The sequence below is a fragment of the Pelophylax lessonae genome, assembly GCF_965119305.1.
Source record: "Pelophylax lessonae genome assembly, chromosome: 8".
Lineage (NCBI taxonomy): Eukaryota > Metazoa > Chordata > Amphibia > Anura > Ranidae > Pelophylax > Pelophylax lessonae.
The window spans coordinates 8612413-8635030 of NC_138775.1; the positions used below are offsets into that span (position 1 = coordinate 8612413).

The window sequence follows — 22618 nt, forward strand, 5'->3', positions numbered from 1 at the left end:
CGAGCGTGCGCCCCCCGGAGGCGCGCTCCCGCTCCCGCGTGGTCACGGACCCCCCCCCCCCCCGCACGTGTGACCGGCGGACCCGATGCGGTCACTCGGCGATCGTCGCTGCAGAGGGAGAAAGGCAGGCGGCTAGTGTAAACAAGCCGCCTGTCATTCTCCCCTGTGTATGAATAGTGATCATACGGTTCTACTATGTAGGACCCTTGATCACTGTTCCTACAGCTCAAGCCACAGCCAATCACAGTTAGAATCACGCCCCTAGGGACACACACCACCCCTCCCTCTCAAAAAAAAGTTAACCCCTTCACTGCCAGTGTAATTTTACAGTAACAGTGCATATTTATAGCACTGATTACTGTAGTGATGTCACTGGTACCCCCAAAAGTGTCAAAAATGTCAGTCAAGGGTCCGATCTGTCCGCCGCAATGTCGCAGTCCCGCAAAAAAAATCACAGATTGCCGCCATTACTCGTTAAAAAAAAAACAACAAAAATTACAGAAATCTTTCCCTTAGTAAACGCAATAACTTTTGCGCAAACCAATCAAAATACGCTTATTGTGATTTTTTTTTACCAAACATAGGTAACAGAAAACAAATTGGCCAAAAATTTAAAAAAATTTAGATTTTTACATTTTTTTGGGGGGGGGGGAATTTCATATAAAAAAAATGTGAAAAATATTGTTATTTTTTCAAAATGTACGCTCTTTTTTTGTTTATAGCGCAAAAAGTAAAAATTGCACAGGTGATCAAATACCACCAAAAGAAAGCTCTGTTTGTGGGAAAAAAAAACCTAAATTTCGTTTGGGTACGGCGCCGCACGACCGCAAAAGTTATCACGTCTACAAACTATGGGGTATATTTAGTGACTTTTTATTTTTTAACCACTTCTGGACCGAAAGGATTTACCCCCTTAATGACCAGGCCATTTTTTGCAATTTGGCACTGTGTTATTTTACCTGACAATTGCGCGACTGTGCTACGCTGTACCCAAATACAATTGATATCTTTTTTTTCCCCACAAACAGAGCTTTCTTTTGGAGGTATTTGATCACCTCTGCGATTTTTTTTTTTTTTTTTTTGCGCTATAAACAAAAAAAGGCTGACAATTAAAAAAAAAAAAAAAATACACTATATTTCTTACTTTCTGCTATAAAACATATCCAATAAAAAAATGTAACAAAGCTAATTTCTTCATATATTTAGGCCAATTTGTATTCTGCTACATATTTTTGGTAAAAAAAAAAAAAAATCACAATAAGTGTATATTGATTGGTTTGCGCAAACGGTATCGCTATGGGATAGATTTAGTGACTTTTTATTTTTTTAACCACTTCTCGACCAAAAGGTTTTTCCTAATGACCAGGCCTTTTTTGCATTTGGCACTGCGCTAATTTAACTGACAATTGCGCGGTCGTGCGTCGCTGTGCCCAAATAAAATTGACGTCCTTTTTTCCCACAAATAGAGCGTTCTTTTGGCGGTATTTGATCACCTGTGCGATTTTTTTTTTTTTGTGCTATAAACAAAAAAAGAGCGACAATTCTGAAAAAAAAAATATTTTTTTTTAACTTTCTGCTATATAACATTGCCAATAAAAAAAAATTGTAAAATCTAATTTTTCATCATTTTAGGCCAATTTGTATTCTGCTACATAAAAAAAAAAACCCCAACAAGTGTATTTTGATTGGTTTGCGCAAAAGCTATCGCGTCTACAAACTAGAGGAAAGGTTTATGTCATTTTTAATTAATCAACTTTTTTTTTACTAGTAATGGCGGTGATCTGCAATTTTTAGTGGGACTGCGAAATTGCGATGGACAGTTCGGAATCCTAGCTGACATTTTTGACACTTTTGGAGGGACCAGTGACATTACTACAGTAATCAGTGCTAACAATATGCACTGTCACTGTACTAATGACACTGGCAGGGAAGGGGCTAACACCAGGGGCAATCAAAGGGTTAAATGTGTCCCTAGGGATTGCTTTCTAACTGTGTGTGGGTGGGCTTTCTGCATGAACACAGAGATCTGTGTTCCTAAATAAGAGAAACACAGGAACCCTGTGTTCATACCTGACAGAACAGCGGTCTGCCGTGGTTTACATTGGCAGACCTGCCGTTCTGTCTCCACAGGGAGCGATTTCGGGTGCCCGGTGGCAATCGACACTGCCAGACCCGCTGATTGGCTTCCCCTGTGGCGAATGGGTGCGCGCGCCCACTAGCGGTCCCGTGAAGCGACGTACAGTTACGTCATTTCGCGCGACAGAGCCCGCGAAAAAGTAAAACTAAGAGTAAAACTTCCGGCAGGCGGTCAATAAGAGGTTAAAAAAAAACAATATTTTTACTTTTTTGCTATAAAAAATATCCCAAAAAAAATATATTGAAAAAATCGAATCTTTTTAATTCATTTTGGCAAAAATGTGTCCTGCTACATGTCTTTGGTAAAAACAAATACCAATAAGTGTGTATTGATTTTGGTTGTGTGAAGGTTATAGCGTCTACAAACTATGGGATTTATTTGTTTAATCTATTTATTTATTTTATACTCGTAATGGTGGCGATCAGCGAGTTATAACAGGTCTGTGATACTGCAGCATGAAATCTGACACTAACTGACACTGGGGGAACTAGCTAACTGCCATTGACATCACCAGTGACACTAATACAGTGATCAGTGCTAATAAATGCACTGTTGCCTGTACAAATGACACTGGGCAGGAAGGGGTTAACATCTTGGGCGATCAAGGGGTTAACTGTGTGCCGAACAGGTCTTTATGTGTGTACTATGTGCTGATTGTACTGGGGAGCTAGTTGTTTTCATTCCCTGCTTAGCAGGGAAGGAACAAACAACGGGATCCCCTGTCATTGAGCACAGCTCTGTGTTGTTTACATTCACAGAGCTGTGTTCGGGGAAGCTTAGAGCCGATCACCGGGTGTTGGTGCTCAATGATTGTCCGTGACCTGGTAATTAGCACATGCGTGCCCTCTACCCGGAAACACAAAATCACGTATATATAAGTCGCTAAGTGGTTAATTTGATAATTATTGTTTTTTAATTCTTCATACCCCTGGTCAGCAGCTCAGCTCTACCTGGCATCAGGGACTGGGCTACTATTACTACTGCTGCCCTCAGGGGAGGACTGAGCCAGGGGGCAGGGGGGCAATTGCCCCCTGGGCTGACCTGATGCCCCGTAAAAATGCTGAACCGCTTCTGCCACAGACATGCCTAAAGGATTCCCGGTGAACATAAGTATAGTCCCTGCCGCTGACCTACTGAGTGCGGGTTGAAGACAAGGACAAAGCGCAGGCATCCCCCCCCCCCCCCCCCCCCAGCATTAATGATGTAAACTGTGTCTGAGCAGACGCTGGTTCAATGCCCCACTGGAGACTCTTCTGCCATGGCCAGCCCCAACCGAGCTGTCCCAGCTCCCCCTAACCTCCCCCTGCTGGACAGGTCGGGAACCCTGATTCAGCCGGTAAGTAGAAAGTATCTGGAGCAGGGCTTCAGCTTGGAATGGGGGTCAGGAGGAGGATTGGGAGAGTGGGAGGGGAGGTGAGGGAAAGTGGGAGGGGGGCGAGTCGCTGCACCATGGGCCTCTGGTTTGTACTTGCCCCCTGGGCTGAAAGTTGCCAGTCTTCCCCTGGCTGCCCTGCACCTCCTCTCCTCCTCTTAGGCTCTCAAGCACAGGAGCGGCTGTGGGAAAGAGAAGAAAGAGGTGTCACAGGGCTGTGTGCAACCCATTTAAGACCTGCCCACCACCCAGGGAACACAGATAAGGGATATGGACAGCTGGGCATTCTGGGAGTGACAAGAGCTTGTTGGGAAGAACTGAGACTTGTGGGGGATTTAGTTCCCAGACAGACTGAGCCTGTGTTTCAGAATGGCTTTTGAACTGCATATCCCAGAGTCACTGGGAGTTGGTGGAAAGGAGAATGGAGGTCTGATCCCAAGCTTGGGGAAATGTGGTGATGAGGACATTGTGGGGGACAGACCATGTTGCAGGTTGTTAGCAGAATGTTTGGCACCACATCAGGGACGCAGAGATGTGTAGTGGTGAACATCTCCTGGTACATGAGAGTGCCAATGTCACTTACTGGAGCTGCTTCCTGATCATTGAGAAGAACCTCACTGCTGCTGACTGGTGCTGCCGCCTGATCATTGGGGAGAACCCCACTGCTGCTGACTGGTGCTGCCACCTGATCATTGAGGAGAACCCCACTGCTGCTGACTGGTGCTGCCACCTGATCATTGGGGAGAACCCCACTGCTGCTGACTGGTGCTGCCGCCTGATCATGGAGGAGAACCCCACTGCTGCTGACTGGTGCTGCTGCCTGATCATTGAAAAGAAACCCACTGCTGTTGGATGGTGCTGCTTCCTGATCATGGAGGAGAACCCCACTGCTGTTGACTGGTGCTGCCGCCTGATCATTGAGGAGAACCTCACTGCTGCTGGCTGGAGCTGCCACCTGATCATTGAGGAGAACCCCACTGCGGCTGACTGGAGCTGCTGCCTGATCATTGGGGAGAACCCCACTGCTGCTGACTGGAGCTGCCACCTGGTCATTGAGAAGAACCCCACTGCTGCTGACTGGAGTTTCTTCCTGATCATTGAGGAGAACCTCACTGCTGCTGACTGGTGCTGCCACCTGGTCATTGAGAAGAACCCCACTGCTGCTGACTGGAGTTTCTTCCTGATCATTGGGGAGAACCCACTGCTGCTGACTGGTGCTGCCGCCTGATCATTGAGGAGAACCTCACTGCTGCTGATTGGAGCTACTTCCTGATTATTGGGGAGAACTCCACTGCTGCTGACTGGTGCTGCCACCTGATCATTGAAAAGAAACCCACTGCTGCTGACTGGAGCTGCTTCCTGATCATTGGGGAGAACCCCACTGCTGCTGACTGGTGCTGCCGCCTGATCATTGAGGAGAACCCCACTGCTGCTGACTGGTGCTGCCGCCTGATCATTGAGGAGAACCCCACTGCTGCTGACTGGAGCTACTTCCTGATCATTGAGGAGAACCCCACTGCTGCTGACTGGTGCTGCCACCTGATCATTGAGGAGAACCCCACTGCTGCTGGCTGGTGCTGCCACCTGGTCATTGAGAAGAGCCCCACTGCTGCTGACTGGAGCTTCTTCCTGATCATTGAGGAGAACCCCACTGCTGCTGACTGGTGCTGCCGCCTAATCATTGAGGAGAACCCCACTGCTGCTGGATGGTGCTGCCACCTGATCATTGAGGGGAACTCCACTGCTGCTGACTGGTGCTGTCGTATGATCGACTGGAGCTTCTTCCTGATCATTGAGGAGAACCCCACTGCTGCTGACTGGTGCTGCCGCCTGATCATTGGGGAGATTCCCACTGCTGCTGGCTAGTGCTGCCGCCTGATCTTTGGGGAGAACCCCACTGCTGTTGACTGGTGCTGCCACCTTATCATTGAGGAGAACCCCACTGCTGCTGACTGGTGCTGCTGCCTGATTATTGGGGAGAAAACCACTGTCACGGCTAGTGTTGCCACCTAATCACTGGGGAGAACTCCACTGTCACTGTTGCTATACTACTCTCTGAATAGTGATCCACTGCTCATCACTTTTCAGAGGGCGGTAAGCATTACCACCAGTTGTTAAAGCTCTTAAAGTAGATGTAAACCCAGTCACCAAATTCCCATATATGCTTATATATATAATATGGGCCACTTCCTGTTGTAGGGTGACAACAGCCTGTCTTCATCCCTCAGTTGTGCTCCTGTGTTGTCACCTTGTCACATGGGCTTCTGATGGAGACTACAAGTGGCAATTTCAACACACATAACACAGACATGGTCCACTGTTGCCACCATCAGGAAACCCTCTTTGAGAAATGCCATGAAGACAATGAAGGGGTGCATGTAGCCAGGAAGTGAATGCAAAGAGGCTGCAGGAGATCAGAAGCACTCAAATGTAGCAAAGGATGAAAAAAAATGTAAATTGTTTATGATCCACAATGCAGAGTGCAAGTGAAATTTCATCTAATTAGGGTTTCTATTCACGCTGCCCCTGCCAGGAGGAAATGTAATATTACATCCTAACATCAAAATGTAACATTGTTCTTTATCTAATTAACTGCTGCATGCCTGAACGCTCTTTTCTTTTCTTGGTTTAACTGACTGATATTATCCAAATAGACCCCCATTATCCCAAATCTTGCTAATGGCAGAATGAAGTGTGGTGTCACCCCCCATCCTGAGTGCGGAGTGGAAGTTCCCTGGAGAAGCTCGCATATCTCCTGATATAAGGTGTGCTCCCCCTCCCCCCCCCCCACCTGCAGATACAAGGACACACGCAGACTTATAAATCATACATACACACATATGGCACATAAATCATAGATACACACAGACAGCTCGCATCACTGTCTGAGATTGGGGGGATTCACATGGTAACCATGGCAACCGGATCTTGGGAGCAACATGGGTTGGGGGGGGGGGGGGTTCGTCTAATACAGAACAAAGGAAGGAAGGAAGGGGAGGGTGAGGTGTGCAATCCCTCTAATAGATACACAGATCACACTCTGCACCAATCACCTGTACTCCACACACAGACATCTCCCATAGAGGCCATAGAGGTCTGAGGGTGACCATTCCTTTGTAAAAGTAGATTTCTACTACAATGTATCAACTTCCAATGACTACAATGTATCAACTTCTAATATCTACTCTGTATCAACTTCAAATCATAACAATGTATCAACTTCCAATAACTACAATGTATCAACTTCCAATATCTACAATGTATCAACTTCCAATAACTACAATGTATCAACTTCCAATAAGCATAGTGTATCAACTTCAAATCATAACAATGTATCCACTTCTAATGACTACAATATAGCAACTTCCAATATTTACAATGTATCAACTTCCAATATCTACAATGTATAAACTTCCAATAACTGCAAGGCATCAACTTAAAATTATAACAATGTATTAACTTCTAATGACTACAATGTATCAACTTCTAATATCTACTATGTATCAACTTCCAAAAACTGCAATGTATCCACTTCTAATGACTACAGTGTACCAGCTTCTAATATCTACAATGTAGCCACTTCTAATGACTACAATATATCTACTTCCAATATCTACAATGTATTCACTTCCAATAATTACAATATATCCACTCCCAGTCACTACAATGTATTCACTTCTAATAACTGCAATGTATTTACTTTCCACATTACAATTTATCAACTTCTAAAAACTACAATGTATCTACTTCCAATCACTAAAATGTATCCACTTCCAAAATTGACAATGTATTAACTTCCAATAACTACAATGTATCAACACCCAATAATTACAATGTATCCACTTCAAATAACTACAATTTATCCACTTCCAAACACTACCATCTATCCACTTATGATTATTACAATGTATCCACTTCTGGTTTCTAGATTCTGGTCCGGCCACATCTGGAGTATGCCATCCAGTTCTGGGCACCGATCCTCAGGAAGGATGTGCTGGAACTGGAGAGAGTCCAGAGAAGGGCAACAAAAATAATTAGGGGAATGGAGGACATCGGCTATGAGGAAAGACTACAAGCATTGAACCTATTCTCTCTGGAGAAGAGACGATTGAGGGGGGATATGATATCAATGTACAAATACTGTACTGGTGACCCTAGCATAGGGAACAAACTTTTCAGTGAAAGGGAATTCAAAAAGACACGCGGCCACTCACTAAAATTGAAAGAGAAGCAGTTTAACCTCAAACTGCGTGAAGGGTTCTTTACTGTCAGAGTGGTAAGGATGTGGAATTCTCTTCCGCAAGCAGTGGTGTCAGTAGGGAGCATTGAGAAATTAAAAAAAGCTATTAGATGGGCACCTTAATGACCACAACATACAGGGGTATACAATGTACAACATACAGAGGTATACAATGTACAACATACAGGGGTATACAATGTACAACATACAGGGGTATACAATGTACAACATAAAGGGGTATACAATGTACAACATACAGGGGTATACAATGTACAACATACAGGGGTATACAATGTACAACATACAGGGGTATACAATGTACCATTGACATAAACACACACACACTCACCATAGGTTGAACTGGATGGACTGGTGTCTTTTTTCAACCTCACTAACTATGTAACAATGCAACAATGTATCCACTTCCAATTATTAAACTGTGATATCTACAATGTATTCACTTCCAATAATTACAATGTATCCACTTCTAATAACTACCATCTATCCACTTCTGATCATTACAATGTATCCACTTCCAACCACTTCCACAAACTTTCTTTATGTCTGGAGTCATAGAGCCCTAGATAGGGAAAGATCTCTGTTCAGCCCCCAACCCCCATCCATTATACTATTAGGTCTTCTTATAAGTTCCTGTCCTTTGCCACAACTATACCTGAGAAATTATCTATGTCTCTCTTCCTCCTCCTCCTCCCTCTCTCTCTCTCCCCCCTCTCTCTCTCCCCCTCTCTCTTTCTCTCTCTCTCTCTCTCTCACACCCCCCCCCTCTCCACCCTCTCTCTCTCTCTCCCCCCCCCTCCATCTCCCCCCTCTCTCTCCCTCCCCCTCTCTTTCTCTCCCCCCTCTCTCTCCCCCTTTCTCCCCCCCCTCTCTCTCCCCCCTCTATCCCCCTCTTTTCCCCTCCCCCTCTCTCACCCCTCCCTTTCTCCCTCTCTCTCTCCCCCTCTGCCTCCCTCTCTCCCTCTCTCTCTCCCCCCTCTGTCCCCCTCTTTCCCCCTCCCCTCTATCCCCCTCCCTTTATCCCTCTCTCTCTTTCTCTCTCTCTCCCCCCTCTCTCTACCCCCCTCTGTCCCCCTCTTTCCCCCTCCCCTCTCCCCCCCTCCCTTTCTCCCTCTCTCTCTCCCCTCCCTTTCTCCCTCTCTCCCTCTCTCTCCCTCTCTCTCCCTCTCTCCCCCTCTCTCTCTCTCTCCCTCCCTCCCCCTCTCCCCCCTCTCTCTCCCTCTCTCCACCCTCTCTCTCTCTCTCTCTCTCTCCCTCACTCCCCCTCCCCCCTCTCTCTCTCTCCCCCTCCCCCTCTCTCTCTATCTATCTCCCCCTCTCTTTCTCTCCCTCCCCCTCTCTCTCTCTCCCCCCTTTCTTTCCTCTCTCCCCCTCTCTCTCTCCCCCTCAGCCTCCCTCTCTCCCCCTCTCTCTCCCCCCCTCTGCCCTCCTCTTTCCCCCTCCCTTTTTCCCTCTCTCCCCCCCCCCCCTCCATTTCTCCCCCCTTCCTCTCTCTCTCTCTCTCTCTCTCTCTCTCTCTCTCTCTCACCTGTCTTTTATCTCATTGCTCCCTACTCATTCACATACTCCTGCAGTAGATGCCAAGAGATTTGAGAATACAATCTATCCATCAATGCACCCCCCCCCCCCCTCTACACCTCTCTCTATAGTATTATTTATACTGTATCTAGATGTGTACGGATAATCTACTTCTCTTATACTCTTAGTCTTGAAACAGAAGATTTGAATGGCATTTATAGCAGACATAGTAAACTAATTTTAATAGTTTACTATGTAGTAATAAAAATATGCTGGGAGTTGTAGTTCTTCCACATCTGACAATCAGATTTTACCCCCTTTATACAGATCTGATCTTCAATCAGCCACCAATCATATCTCAGTTTACTTTAGTCAGGTTAGATAAAGATGATTTCTGGTTGGTGCTTTCAGGTACTACATTTACCATTTATTTATTATTTTATCATTATAAATACAGCAGAGCGGACATTCTGCGGATGGGCTGAATACGGACAGACAGACAGACCTAAGGTGGCTACACACATATAATTTCATCATTAATTGATCATTTGATGCAACTAAAATTATCAAATGGAATAAGAAATATAAATCACAAACCCTCCATTCTACTGATTTAGATTTAGATTTGTTTTAAAGCTGACAAGTCAATCAGCCATGGCATTGTTTTATCGATCACTTCTGATCAACCTAAAACAAATTAGTGCTTATCAGACAATCGATCAGTTAAAAAGTTGAACGATCATTTTCCATAGATCAATAGATCATTAATGACAGATTGATTTTTCAGTCAATACCATATTTTGATATCATATGCTGTATCATTATGTTACATTATTTAATAGATGGTAATCGCTAGTCTGGGATCATTCCTAACTACCTAGATTGATCACAAATCGATATGTATAGGATTTCAAATTTTAAACATGTTGCTTGAAAATCCTGAACCCATCTAACCTGCACGAGTTTAATTAAAGATATCTTTTGGTTGATGTGAGGAGCTCTTATCAGGGAGAGGAAAAAAATCAATCAGCAGAACTTTGTGCAATCTTGTTGCTGAAGACCTTAGAGGAAGAATGTTTATTTCTAAAGGAGATATAGAGATAGATAGATAGATAGATAGATAGATAGATAGATAGATAGATAGATAGATAGATAGATAGATAGATAGATAGATAGATAGATATAAAGCAGATAGATAGATAGATAGATAGATAGATAGATAGATAGATAGATAGATAGATAGATAGATAGATAGATAGATAGATAGATAGATAGATAGATAGATAGATAGATAGATAGATAGATAGATAGATAGATAGTGGAAGTAAATACAATGTAGTGATTTGAAGTTAATACATTGTAATATTGGAAGCAAATACATTGTAGTAATAGTAAGTGTATACATTGTAACAATTGGATATTGGAATAGATAGATAGATAGATAGATAGATAGATAGATAGATAGATAGATAGATAGATAGATAGATAGATAGATAGATAGATAGATAGATAGATAGATAGATAGATAGATAGATAGAGTAGATAGATAGAGATAAAGCAGATAGATAGATAGATAGATAGATAGATAGATAGATAGATAGATAGATAGATAGATAGATAGATAGATAGATAGATAGATAGATAGATAGATAGAGTAGATAGATAGAGATAAAGCAGATAGATAGATAGATAGATAGATAGATAGATAGATAGATAGATAGATAGATAGATAGATAGATAGATAGATAGATAGATAGATAGATAGATAGATAGATAGATAGATAGATAAAGCAGATAGATAGATAGATAGATAGATAGATAGATAGATAGATAGATAGATAGATAGATAGATAGATAGATAGATAGATAGATAGATAGATAGATAGATAGATAGATAGATAGATAGATAGATAGATAGATAGATCAATAGAGATAAAGTAGATAGATAGATAGAGATAAAGCAGATAGATAGATAGATAGATAGATAGATAGATAGATAGATAGATAGATAGATAGATAGATAGATAGATAGATAGATAGATAGATAGATAGATAGAAAGCAGATAGGTAGATAGATAGAGAGATAGAGAGAGAGAGAGAGAGAGAGAGATAGATAGATAGATAGATAGATAGATAGATAGATAGATAGATAGATAGATAGATAGATAGATAGATAGATAGATAGATAGATAGATAGATAGATAGATAGATAGATAGATAGAAAGCAGATAGATAGATCAATAGAGATAAAGTAGATAGATAGATAGATAATGGAAAGAAAAAACAATATTGTGATTTGAAGGTAATACATTGTAATATTGGAAGCAAATATATTGTAGCAATTGGAAGTGGATAGATAGATAGATAGATAGATAGATAGATAGATAGATAGATAGATAGATAGATAGATAGATAGATAGATAGATAGATAGATAGATAGATAGATAGATAGAAGCAATTAGAGGAAGAATGTTTATTTCTAATAGGAAAAGGTAATAGATGGCAGTAGATGTGATCAGCAGACAGGAGGGAAATGCAGACCCCCCCCCCCCCCCCCTCTTCTCTATTCACAAATTCTCCCACAACTCTCCCTGCACAGAAATAGAGCGATATAATATAACCAGATGTGTGGATCCCACAGAGAGATGCTGCGCTGTGTTCAGCCAGAGCCAGATGGCTGCCAGCAAAGCCGCCACTGAGATCTCAGTAGATTGAGGGGTTCAATATATGAGGCCAGTGAGCTCTACTGATAGAGCCAGGTAGGGGCCAAGGGGCATTCTGCCAGTGGCAACCCTTGGCCGTCCAGATACCAGCCTTCATCCTTTGGGCATTACAACGTTGCTCTGGTTTCAGTAATTTCACCAACCTGGAACAAGCATGCAGACAGTGAACACAGAAAAGTAGAGCAGTGAAAGTATTGAAATCAGTGGACCAACATGACTGGGTAGCTGGCATTTACAAAGTTAGAGGTAAGTAATGGGAGCCCCCATACTTCCTTTAGTTGAGACCCCCTTTATTGTACTCATAGCTCCCAGAGCCACCACTGTCAGGCCTGGTGACTTTCCTTCCACATTGGGACACAATATCAGCCAAAGTTTAAAGCCAGTTTGAAATAATTTCCAGAGGGGTGAGAGACATCTACATTATTCAACTGGAATTCAAACTCTGCTCTTAATTCCACAATCAGTCATAAGTGAAGAAAGCTGGAACTAAAAATAAGACACCGGCAACCTCCTACCTCAGTTCTGAATTAAAAGACATTTCCAGAGACAAATATCCACAAATTGGTCTGGAAATCAACCATTGAAAATCACTCTCTCTCCTCAGTCACCACATTTCCAACTCCTAATCACCCCATCATCCAGCCCCAATCCCTAACTTACCCCATGCCCCAGACCTAGTATCTAAGTCACCTTATTCTCTAGACCTTTTTTCTCCATCACTCCATTTCACAGTCCTAAAATCTAAGTCACTCTTTTCCCCAGCCACACTATCTCTATAGCCCTTATTTACAGCCCCATAACCTCAGTCACCCAATTCCACAGCCCTAAAATCCCAATTACCCCATTCTCTGGCTCTAAAATCCTAGTTACCCCATTCCCCAGCCCAAAAACCCCAATCACCCAATTCCCTAGCCCTAAATCCCCTGTCACACCATTCTGTAGCCCTAATTTGTTACTTTTTCCACAACCCTAAAACCCCAGTCACCCTAGTCCTCAACCCTAATCTCTCCATTACCCCATTTCACAGAACCAATTCCCAGTCACTCCATTCCTAATCTCTATATTATCCCATTTCACTGCCCTAAAACCCTAGTTCTAGTACCCCCCCCCCCCCTCCTTCTTAATCTCCCCCCCCACTTCACAGTCCTAAAATCCTAGTCACCCTAATTCCCAAACCTAATCACATAGTCAACCCATTCCCCAGCACTAATCTCTCAGTCAACCCTATTACACATCCCTAATACCTTGGCCACCTGTTTCCCCCACCCTGATTCCTCAACCACCAACTCCCAAGCCCTAACGCATCAGTCACCCCAGTCCTCAGCCCTGATCACCCTATTAATCAGCCATAATCTCTATAACCAACCATATTTTACAACCCTAATCTTTTAAGCATCACTTCCCCAGCCCTAAACTCCCAGGCACTTTATTCTCCAGCCCTTATTTTACAGTCACCCTGATCTCCAGTTCTCCAGCCATAAACTCCCAGTCACCCTATTCTCCAGCCCTAATCGCTCAGTCACCTCATTCTACAGTCCTTTTACCCCAGTTACCCCATTCCCCAGCCCTAATCTCCCAGTTGCCCTATTCCCATCCCTAATCCATAAATCTGATCACTGCCAACCCTAATCATCCCATTCCTCAGCCCTAACACTTCATTCACTTGTTTCCCCAGCCCTAATTCCTCAGATGGGAATGCATATCCCTAACCCTAATCTCCCAGTCACCCCATTCCCCAGCACTAATCTCTCAGTCAACCCATTCCACAGCTCTAATCTCTGAGTCACCTGTTTTTCCAACCCTAATTCCTCTCCTATCACCCTATTCTCAAACCCCAGTGCATCAGTCACCCCATTCCCAAACCCTAATCTCCCAGTCACCCCATTCCCCAGCACTAATCTCTCAGTCAACCCATTCCACAGCTCTAATCGCTGAGTCACCTGTTTTTCCAACCCTAATTCCTCTCCTATCACCCTATTCTCAAACCCCAGTGCATCAGTCACCCCATTCCCAAACCCTAATCTCCCAGTCACCCCATTCCCCAGCACTAATCTCTCAGTCAACCCATTCCACAGCTCTAATCCCTGAGTCACCTGTTTTTCCAACCCTTATTCCTCTCCCATCACCCTATTCTAAAAACCCCAGTACATCAGTCACCCCATTCCCAACCCCTAATCTCCCAGTCGCCCTAGTCTCCAGTCCTAATCTCCCAGTCACCCCATTCTCCAGCCCTATCCCCCACTCACCCTATTCCCCAGCCCTAATTTTCCAGTCACCCAATTCTCCATCCCAAATCTCTCAGTCCCCCTATTCTACAGTCGCTATCCCCCAGTCACCTTGTTCCCCAGTCCTAATTTTCCAGTCACCCCCCATTCTCCAGCTCTAATCTCTAAATCCCCTTATTCTACAGTCCCTATCCCCCAGTCACCTTGTTCCCCAGCCCTAATTTTCCAGTCACCCCATTCTCCAGCTCTAATCTCTAAATCCCCATATTCTACAGTCCCTATCCCCCAGTCACTTTGTTCCCCAGCCCTAATTTTCCAGTCACCCCATTCTCCAGCTCTAATCTCCAAATCCCCTTATTCTACAGTCCCTATCCCCCAGTCACCTTGTTCCCCAGCCCTAATTTTCCAGTCACCCCATTCTCCAGCTCTAATCTCTAAATCCCCATATTCTACAGTCCCTATCCCCCAGTCACCTTGTTCCCCAGCCCTAATTTTCCAGTCACCCCATTCTCCAGCTCTAATTTCTCAGTCACCCCATCTCCCAACCCTAAATTCCCCATTCTCCAGATCAAATTCCTCAGTCACCCCACTTCACACTTATCCCCTCTCATGGTGTTTTTGTAGTTCAGATCCTACCCTGGGCTCCATGTGCGTCTGGAAGCCTCAGCAGCTGCTCTGAAACTCATTTTGCAAGACGATGAACGAATGACTGAGGGCTCTGAAAACGCACTTTTTCGTCTCTTCCTTGAATCCCACTTTATCCTTCTGCTCTCCGCTAAATGATTTCGATTGTGAGCTCATGCAGGCAGCGAGCTCCTTATCTCGATCTAATCGATTGGCGCTCCATCCTTTGTATCACACCGAGCTGTATACTCCGGAGCTGCTGTATACACAGTGCCTAGTTCAGACAATTCATCCCTCTGTGCTCACCAAGGAGGATCTTTACTGAGAAACTTGGCCCTACCCTCTTTGGGGCTTTGTCTTGCCCTTTTTCCTATTAGCATTCATTAATCTAGGTAGTAGTTAGCTGAACTTGATTGTCTTCACTCCAGTCCTACATACAATAGCAGTGGTTCCCATCCTCAGTCCTTAGTTATCCCCAACAGGTCATGTTTTGGGAAGTTTCCTTAGATAAAATAGCTGTGATTCATACCAAGTTATAGGCATTGATGTAAAGCACCTATGCCAGGTGAAGAAAATCTTGAAAATATGACCTGCTGGGGGTACTTAGGGTTTGAGGATGGAAATCACTATACTATAGGAATGTTGCATACACACATTGTTCAGAGACTGGTATATCCATATCCTCCTGCAGTTTAACTTTATATACACCTTGTCTTCCTGAGTGTCCTTCCACTTCCACTTGCCCCCAACTCTCTGCCCTCCTTGGTCACCTGTCCTCTGTCCCCCACTCTCTGCCTTCTGATCCTCACTCTCTGCCCTCTGATCCTCACTCTTTGCCCTCTGTCCCCCCACTCTCTGCTCTCTACCCCCACTCTCTGCCTTCTGATCCTTACTCTCTGCCCTCCTTGGTCAACTGCCCTCTGCCCCCCACTCTCAGCCCTTTGCCCCCCCACTCCCTACCCTCTGCCCCCCCTCTCTGCCTGCTGATCCTTACTCTCTGTCATCTTTGGTCACCTGCCCTCTGCTCCACACTCTACCCTCTGCCTCCACTCTCAACCCTCTGCCCCCACTCTCAACGCTCTGCCCCCCACTCTCTGCCCTCTGCTCCCCCCTCACTCTCTGCTCTCTACCCCCACTCTCTGCCTTCTAATCCTTACTCTCTGCCCTCCTTGGTCACCTGCCCTCTGCCCCCCATTCTCAGCCCTCTGTCCAACCACTCTCTGCCCTCCACTCTCTGCCCCCCCCTCTGCCCTCTGCCCCTCCCACTATCTGCCTTCTGATCCTTACTCTCTGCCCTCTGGTCACCTGCCCTCTGCTCCCCACTCTCTACCCTCTGCCCCCACTCTCAGCCCTCTGCCCCCCACTCTCTGCCCTCTGCCCCCCCCCACTCACTCTCTGCTCTCTACCCACTACGCTTTGCCTTCTGATCCTCACTCTCTGCCCTCCTGACACACTCTTTGCTCACCTGCTGAGCTGTCCCGGGTCCTGATCCGAATCTGCGCTGTCGCGGGTGCTGATCTATGCGCTGTCCAGGGTGCTGATCCGACTCTGCGCTGTCCCGGGTGCTGATCCCACTCTGCGCTGTCCCGGGTCCTGATCCGACGATGCTCTGTCCCGGGTGCTGATCCGACTCTGCGCTGTCCAGGGTGCTGATCCTACGATGCTCTGTCACTGGTGCTGATCCGACTCTACGCTGTCCAGGGTGCTGATCCGACTCTGCTGTCCCGGGTGCTGATCTGGCTCCTCAGGCTCTCTGAGAAGGATAGGAGGGTCTCCCTGGCTTAGACAGGAATGTGGTCCTGGGAGAAGGGGGCAGTAGTGAGGGAGATGGAATGAGGGGGGTGGGTGGTGGTGGTAGGGGGTCTCAGTGTTGGAGGGAAGATCACGCTGTCAGCTGCTCTGTGTACAGGTGGGGGGATGTCGGTGATCAGAATACAGAGTGGACGGAGGAAGGACTGTGAATGGAAGGCAGTGCAGGAGTCCTGGAGTCCCTACTGTGTGTACAGCCGGGTATGGAGGGAACAAATCTACTATCTATCTATCTATCTATCTATCTATCTATCTATCTATCTATCTATCTATCTATCTATCTATCTATCTATCTAATCTGTCTATCTGTCTGTCTGTCTTACTTCTCTCCTATCCTCTCCCCTTCTCTCTCATTCTCCCCCTGGCTTGTCCTCTTTTCTTCTCTCTCCTTTCTCTCACCCCCCAATATCCTCTCTTCTCTCTTTCTCCCCCTCATCCCCCCTCTCCTCTTATCTCTCTCTCTTTTCTTTTCTCTCTCCCCTCTCTCCTCCTCTCCCTATCTCCTTCTCTCTTTCCTTATCTTTCTGTCCCCTCTATCCCCCCTCCCCCCATCCTCTTCTCTTGTTTCTCTCCCTCCTTTTTTCTCTTCTCCCTCTCTCCTCCTCTCTCTATCTCCTTCTCCCTCCCTTTTTCTCCTCTCTCTCCCTCTCTCTTTCTTCCCCCCCCCCTCTCTCTCTTTCTTCCTCTCCCTCTCTCCTCTTCTCTCTATCTTCTTCTCTCTCCCTTTTTCTCCTCTCTCCCTCTCTCTCTTTCTTCCTCTCTCTCTCTCCTCCCCTCTCTATCTCATTTTCTCTGTCTCTCCTTCTCTCTCCCTCTTTCTCCTCTCTCTCCCCCCTCTTTCTCCTCTCTCTCTCCCCTCTCTCTCTCTCTCTCTCTCCCTCTTTCTCCTCTCTCTCTCCCCCCCTCTCTCTCTCTCTCTCTCTCGCTCTCTTTGCTTCTCTCCTTGTTTTCCCTCTTTTTGCTTCTCCTCTCCTTCTTCTTTCTCCTCTCTTCTTCCTCCTCTCTCTCACACCTTTCTTCTCTTGTCTCTTTCCCTCCTTTTTTCTCTTCTTTCTCCCTCTACTTTTTTCTATTCTATTCCCTCTCCCCCTCTTTTCTCTTTCTTGCTCTCTCTTTCTCTCTCTCCTTTCTCCTCCTCCTCCTCCTCTCTCTCTCTCTCTCTTTCCTCTTCTCTCTCTCCCTCTCTCTTTCTCTGGTCCTTCCAGGTATCCCTCTCTGTCTTCTACCTACTTCTGTATTTTATGTCCTTCTCTTCTGTTATCCAAATAAAATCCTAAAAAGAACCATAAAGTGCTGCTTGTGGGTTCACTTTAAGACGCACTCTGGAAAGTGGAGCAATTAAAGAAGTAAAGTTCAGCTTTATCCATTGCTCTTCTGCCCCTGAATTGAGCTGCTCTAAGGAATGTGCCAGGGGCTTAGCTACAGGGGTTGCAGGGGGTGCAATTGCAACCGGGCCCCATGCTGCAGGGGGCCTGCGTGGCTCCCCTGTACACCTGGATAGGAGGGGCGGCGGGGGCAGCATGTAGAGAAATCACTGTCCTCTTTTTTCCTCCTGTAGCTGCAGGAGGAAAATGGAGGAGATTGGTTCCTCTGTATGCTGCCCCCACCACTCCTTCCATCCAGTTCACTTGTGTTCTGCTGTCTTTGCAGGACTTGTGAAAGGATCCCGCTATATAAATCCCGTAATAAAGGGCCCCGCAACGAGAGTAAAGGGTCCAAAGAGCAGTGGGAAGAGCCCCAGGCTTGAAGGGAAGGGCCCCGGCCAGGGGCCGGGGGGGCCCTTCATGGTTTTTTGCACCGGGGCCCTGAAGGTTCTAGTTACGCCTCTGGAATGTGCCCTGGTGGTACGCTCAGCCCCAGAGGCCCCCCTAATTATAATGCTGCTTACATCCTATCAGAGCCCCCTCCTCCCTCCACAACCCCCCCCCCACCAATGTCCCTGTCCTCTGAGCCAACTCTTCCTCCTTGCCATGCCCCAGCTCTGGGTTACCTTTATCCTCATGTCTCTAGCCATCTCTGTCCCCATCATTTAGTGACCATCATGTCTCTCTTCTGTCACTTCTCTGGTGGCAGTGAGCCCTCAGCTCTTGTTATAGCCGACTCCCTGTGAAAAGTGTTAATGATTTTGGGAATTGCTGCAGCCCTGCGCTGTAGGGTGTTGGGGGAGAGGGAGCTGGTACAGGCCACGACGTGCCTCTGACATGCCGGGGATGGAGGACGCGTCGGATCAGTGTTGTCATGTGGAAGGCCCTGCAGTGGCTTCAAGTCTACCATGGTTTGTTGCTCATGACTGGAATAATATGCTTTCTTAGTAATATGGGCAATCGTGCTTCCTAAACAGCCACCTTCTGCCCAACATTTGTAAAAAAGCTTCCATGGTGGGAGGGGGGGGGGGGACCTGCTATGTTGTTCCTATAGCTTTAACTGCCAGCTGCAGGTGCTCACATTTGGTCCTTGTAGGCCGGGCCAGGACAAGGGGTGGGCAGGAGTGGGCGCACCAGTTTACTCAATGGGCGGGGGCACCCGTGAGCTCATAACACATAACATAACCTACAAAATTCCTGATAAATCTAAAGATAAAATTGTATTGATTTAATAAATAAAGTTTACCATGCTTCAGTTCTGAATGAAGACAGTACTGAGTGATCACTCACTGTGTTCATTCAGAAAAGAAAGAGGGCGTAAATTGCATATTTACTGGCCCCTTCCCTAGTTCTCCATCCAGAACATCCCCCCTACCCCTTACCCCCGTGTGCCCGCAGCAGCCGGCAAGAGAGGGAAGCCGGTAGCACCACGGGGACAGAGAGGGTGATCTGTACTGTGGGGTTACAATTACCGTAACGATGCCCTGTGTGTCTCCCCCTGTAGCAGCTGAAAGCAGGCTGGAGGGAGAGGGGGAGAAACTGGATTTCAGTTGCTGCAGGGGGAGACACACAGTGCATCATTCCTGTAATTGCACCCCACAGCACTGATCAACCCCCCGCACCTGCTCACATCTGATTACTCCGGCTGCCTGGGCCCCCCTGTGTGCTTGGACTCCGTACAGGAGGACTGGTGGTACCCCCTTATCAGCGGCCCTGGCTACCTGATATCTGCGTGTACACCAGCCATCAACTGCCTTTTTTTTGCAGCAGCTAGAAGACACAAGGCATGGAATGGGTTGTGTGGTTTCTATTCAGCTGCCACCGTGTGATGTGTTCAGGGGCTGACTGGCAACTTTCGGCCTAGGGGGGCAAGTTCAAACCAAAGGCCCATGGTGCAGCAACTCGACCCCTCTCCCACTCTCCCTCTTCCCGTCCTCCTCCTGACCCCCATTCCAGGCTGAAGCTCCACTCCAGGTACTCTCTACTCACTGACCGAATCCTGGTTCCCGACCTGGCCAGCAGGAGGCAGTTGGGGGGAGCTGGGACAGTTTGGTTGGGGCTGGCCGGGGGAGAGTCTTCAGTTGGGCATGGAACCGACCTCTGCTCAGACACAGTTTACACCATCCATGCTGTGGGGGGGGGGGCACTCTGTCCTTGTCTTCATCGCGCACTCAGTAGGTCAGCGGTGGGGACTTTTTACTTCTCTTCACCAGGAATCCTTTAGGCATGTCTGTGGCAGAAGCAGTGCAGCCTTTTTGTGGGGCATCAGAGCGGCCCAGGGGGGCAATTTCCCCCCTGCCCGTGGCCCAGTCCTCATCTGGATGTGTTTGATAAATCTGTAAAACAAATGTAGATACTCATAAACCAAAAAAGTAACTTAAATGTGTTCTGGCATTTTTATAGATAGGCAACTCTTATCTTTATATTGATTAGTGCTTCCATATTAATAATAACTACTGCAGTAGGGAACAGACACAAAAAGATATACTCCGCATCTTTCCAAAATAACTGTTCTGCTTTATTTGACGCTATTGAAGGTTTTTAAACACATGATTACGTAGCTATAACATTAATATTACAATTGTACTTTTATGGTAACAAGGGGGCGTAACATGGGCAGGCTAATTCTAATCAGGACTAGAAAGAATGCAAACGTAATAAAAACATTATTAGTGTCATGTGCAATACATGCAAAATAGAATACAATAATATACAGAACTTACAAATTTCCTTTGCAATGTGAGTTCTTGTTCTGACTTTCAATATCAATAAAAGAGTTTGGATTTAAAAAAAAAAATGTAAGTAACTAAAAAAGAGTAACTTAAAATAAGTACTGTTCTCCATAAAATACTACATCTGTGCTAAAGCTCATTCAAATCACCTTTAAATTGGGAATAATATAATTTTACAGTAAAAACATAAACACATTTCCGACAGATGCAGCAACATGCTTTCATGTAAAGTTGTGCAGGACTGCAGCCTCTTGTCAAATGATCTATCACTGTGTCTGCATCTCTAACATTAAGGCTGCACTTCTAACATTCCTATGTGTGAGGCTGCAGGGAATCCGGAAATGCTGTGGCAGTATAATGAGCAGGTTTACAGTCAGGGTGTATCAGAAGATGAGGATAATGACATCCAACTTCCTATAGATAATAGTACATAGGGGAAACAAAGTACTATCTAGAAACGCAGAGTCAGCTCATGTGTGACTGGAGGGTCCATTGAGAGGTCATTTGTATGATATAACCACATCAATGAAACAGCCCAATGACCCCATTGTAGAGCTCTAGGTGCAAAAATCAAGTTGCGTCCTTTGTATTCTCTGATCCCCAACCTTAATCTAACCCTTACACATGTTCCCAACACTTAACCCTTCCTTCACCAAGACCCTAATGGGCCCCTTCAAACGTTGGCATTTTGTTTTTTCAAGCACTAACATAAATCAATAAAAAAAAAAAAAAAATGAATGAGCCATTAATGCACCAACACCTTTAAGGGAATGAACATACAGTATTTTTGGCAATGCAGCACACCACAACACATGGTGGTGCATTAGTGTACATTGGGGTGTGATACAATACATGTGCGTTGTAGCTGTGTTGCCTTAGCAGTCGGGTGCCAATGAAGTTCAGGGCTGTGAATACACCTCTGTCATGTCATGGAGGAAGGAAGGACTGCACTATATTCCTGGTACATCAGCAGGTATTTTTCTGTACTTTCAGCATGTTTAATTATGTCTGTTTAGAGTAAACCAAGGGTTATCTATCTATCTATCTATCTATCTATCTATCTATCTATCTATCTATCTATCTATCTATCTATCTATCTATCTATCTATCTATCTATCTATCTATCTATCTATCTATCTATCTATCTATCTATCTATCTATCTATCTTCTGTGTGATCAATGTTAATAACAATGTTACTTTGTATCTCTCTATCTCCTGTCTGATCAATGTTTATAAACAATGTTACTTTGTATCTCTCTATCTCTCTCTGATCAATTTATAAACAATGTTACTTTGTATTTCTCTATCTCCTGTCTGATAAATGTTTATAAACAATGTTACTTTGTATCTCTCTATCTCCACTGAACAATGTTTATAAACAATGTTACTTTGTATCTCTCTATCTCCACTGAACAATGATTATAAACAATGTTACTTTGTATCTCTCTATCTCCTGTCTGATCGATGTTTAAAAAAAAATGTTAATTTGTATCTCTCTATAATCTCCCATCTGATCACTGTTTATAAACAATGTTATTTTGTATCTCTCTATCTCCTGTCTGATCAATGTTCATAAAAAATATATCACTTTTTATCTCTCTATCTATCTCAGATCAATTTGTAAACAATGTTACTTTGTATTTCTCTCCTGTCTGAAAAATGTGTATAAACAATGTTACTTTGTATCTCTCTATCTCCACTGAACAATGATTATAAACAATGTTACTTTGTATCTCTCTATCTCCTGTCTGATCAATGTTTATAAATAATAATACTTTGTATCTCTCTATCTCTCTCTGATCAATTTATAAAAAATGTTACTTTGTATATCTCTATCTCCTGTCTGATAAATGTT

General features: G+C 45.1%; 1 protein-coding gene across 4 annotated transcripts in view; it reads right to left on the reverse strand.

The window, feature by feature from the left end:
* GRM2 (glutamate metabotropic receptor 2) overlaps window positions 1-16883 on the reverse strand; it is an 87632-nt gene extending 70749 nt beyond the window's left edge. For 2 of the 4 annotated variants that reach the window (XM_082265450.1, XM_082265452.1), the window contains exon 1: window positions 14870-15127. The gene's annotated coding sequence lies outside the window, so the exon portion shown is untranslated. Of the gene's footprint in view, window positions 1-14869; window positions 15128-16322 lie in introns of those variants that run through there. The other 2 variants (XM_082265451.1, XM_082265453.1) reach the window with 2 other exon arrangements.
* Between the last annotated feature and the right edge of the window lie 5735 nt (window positions 16884-22618).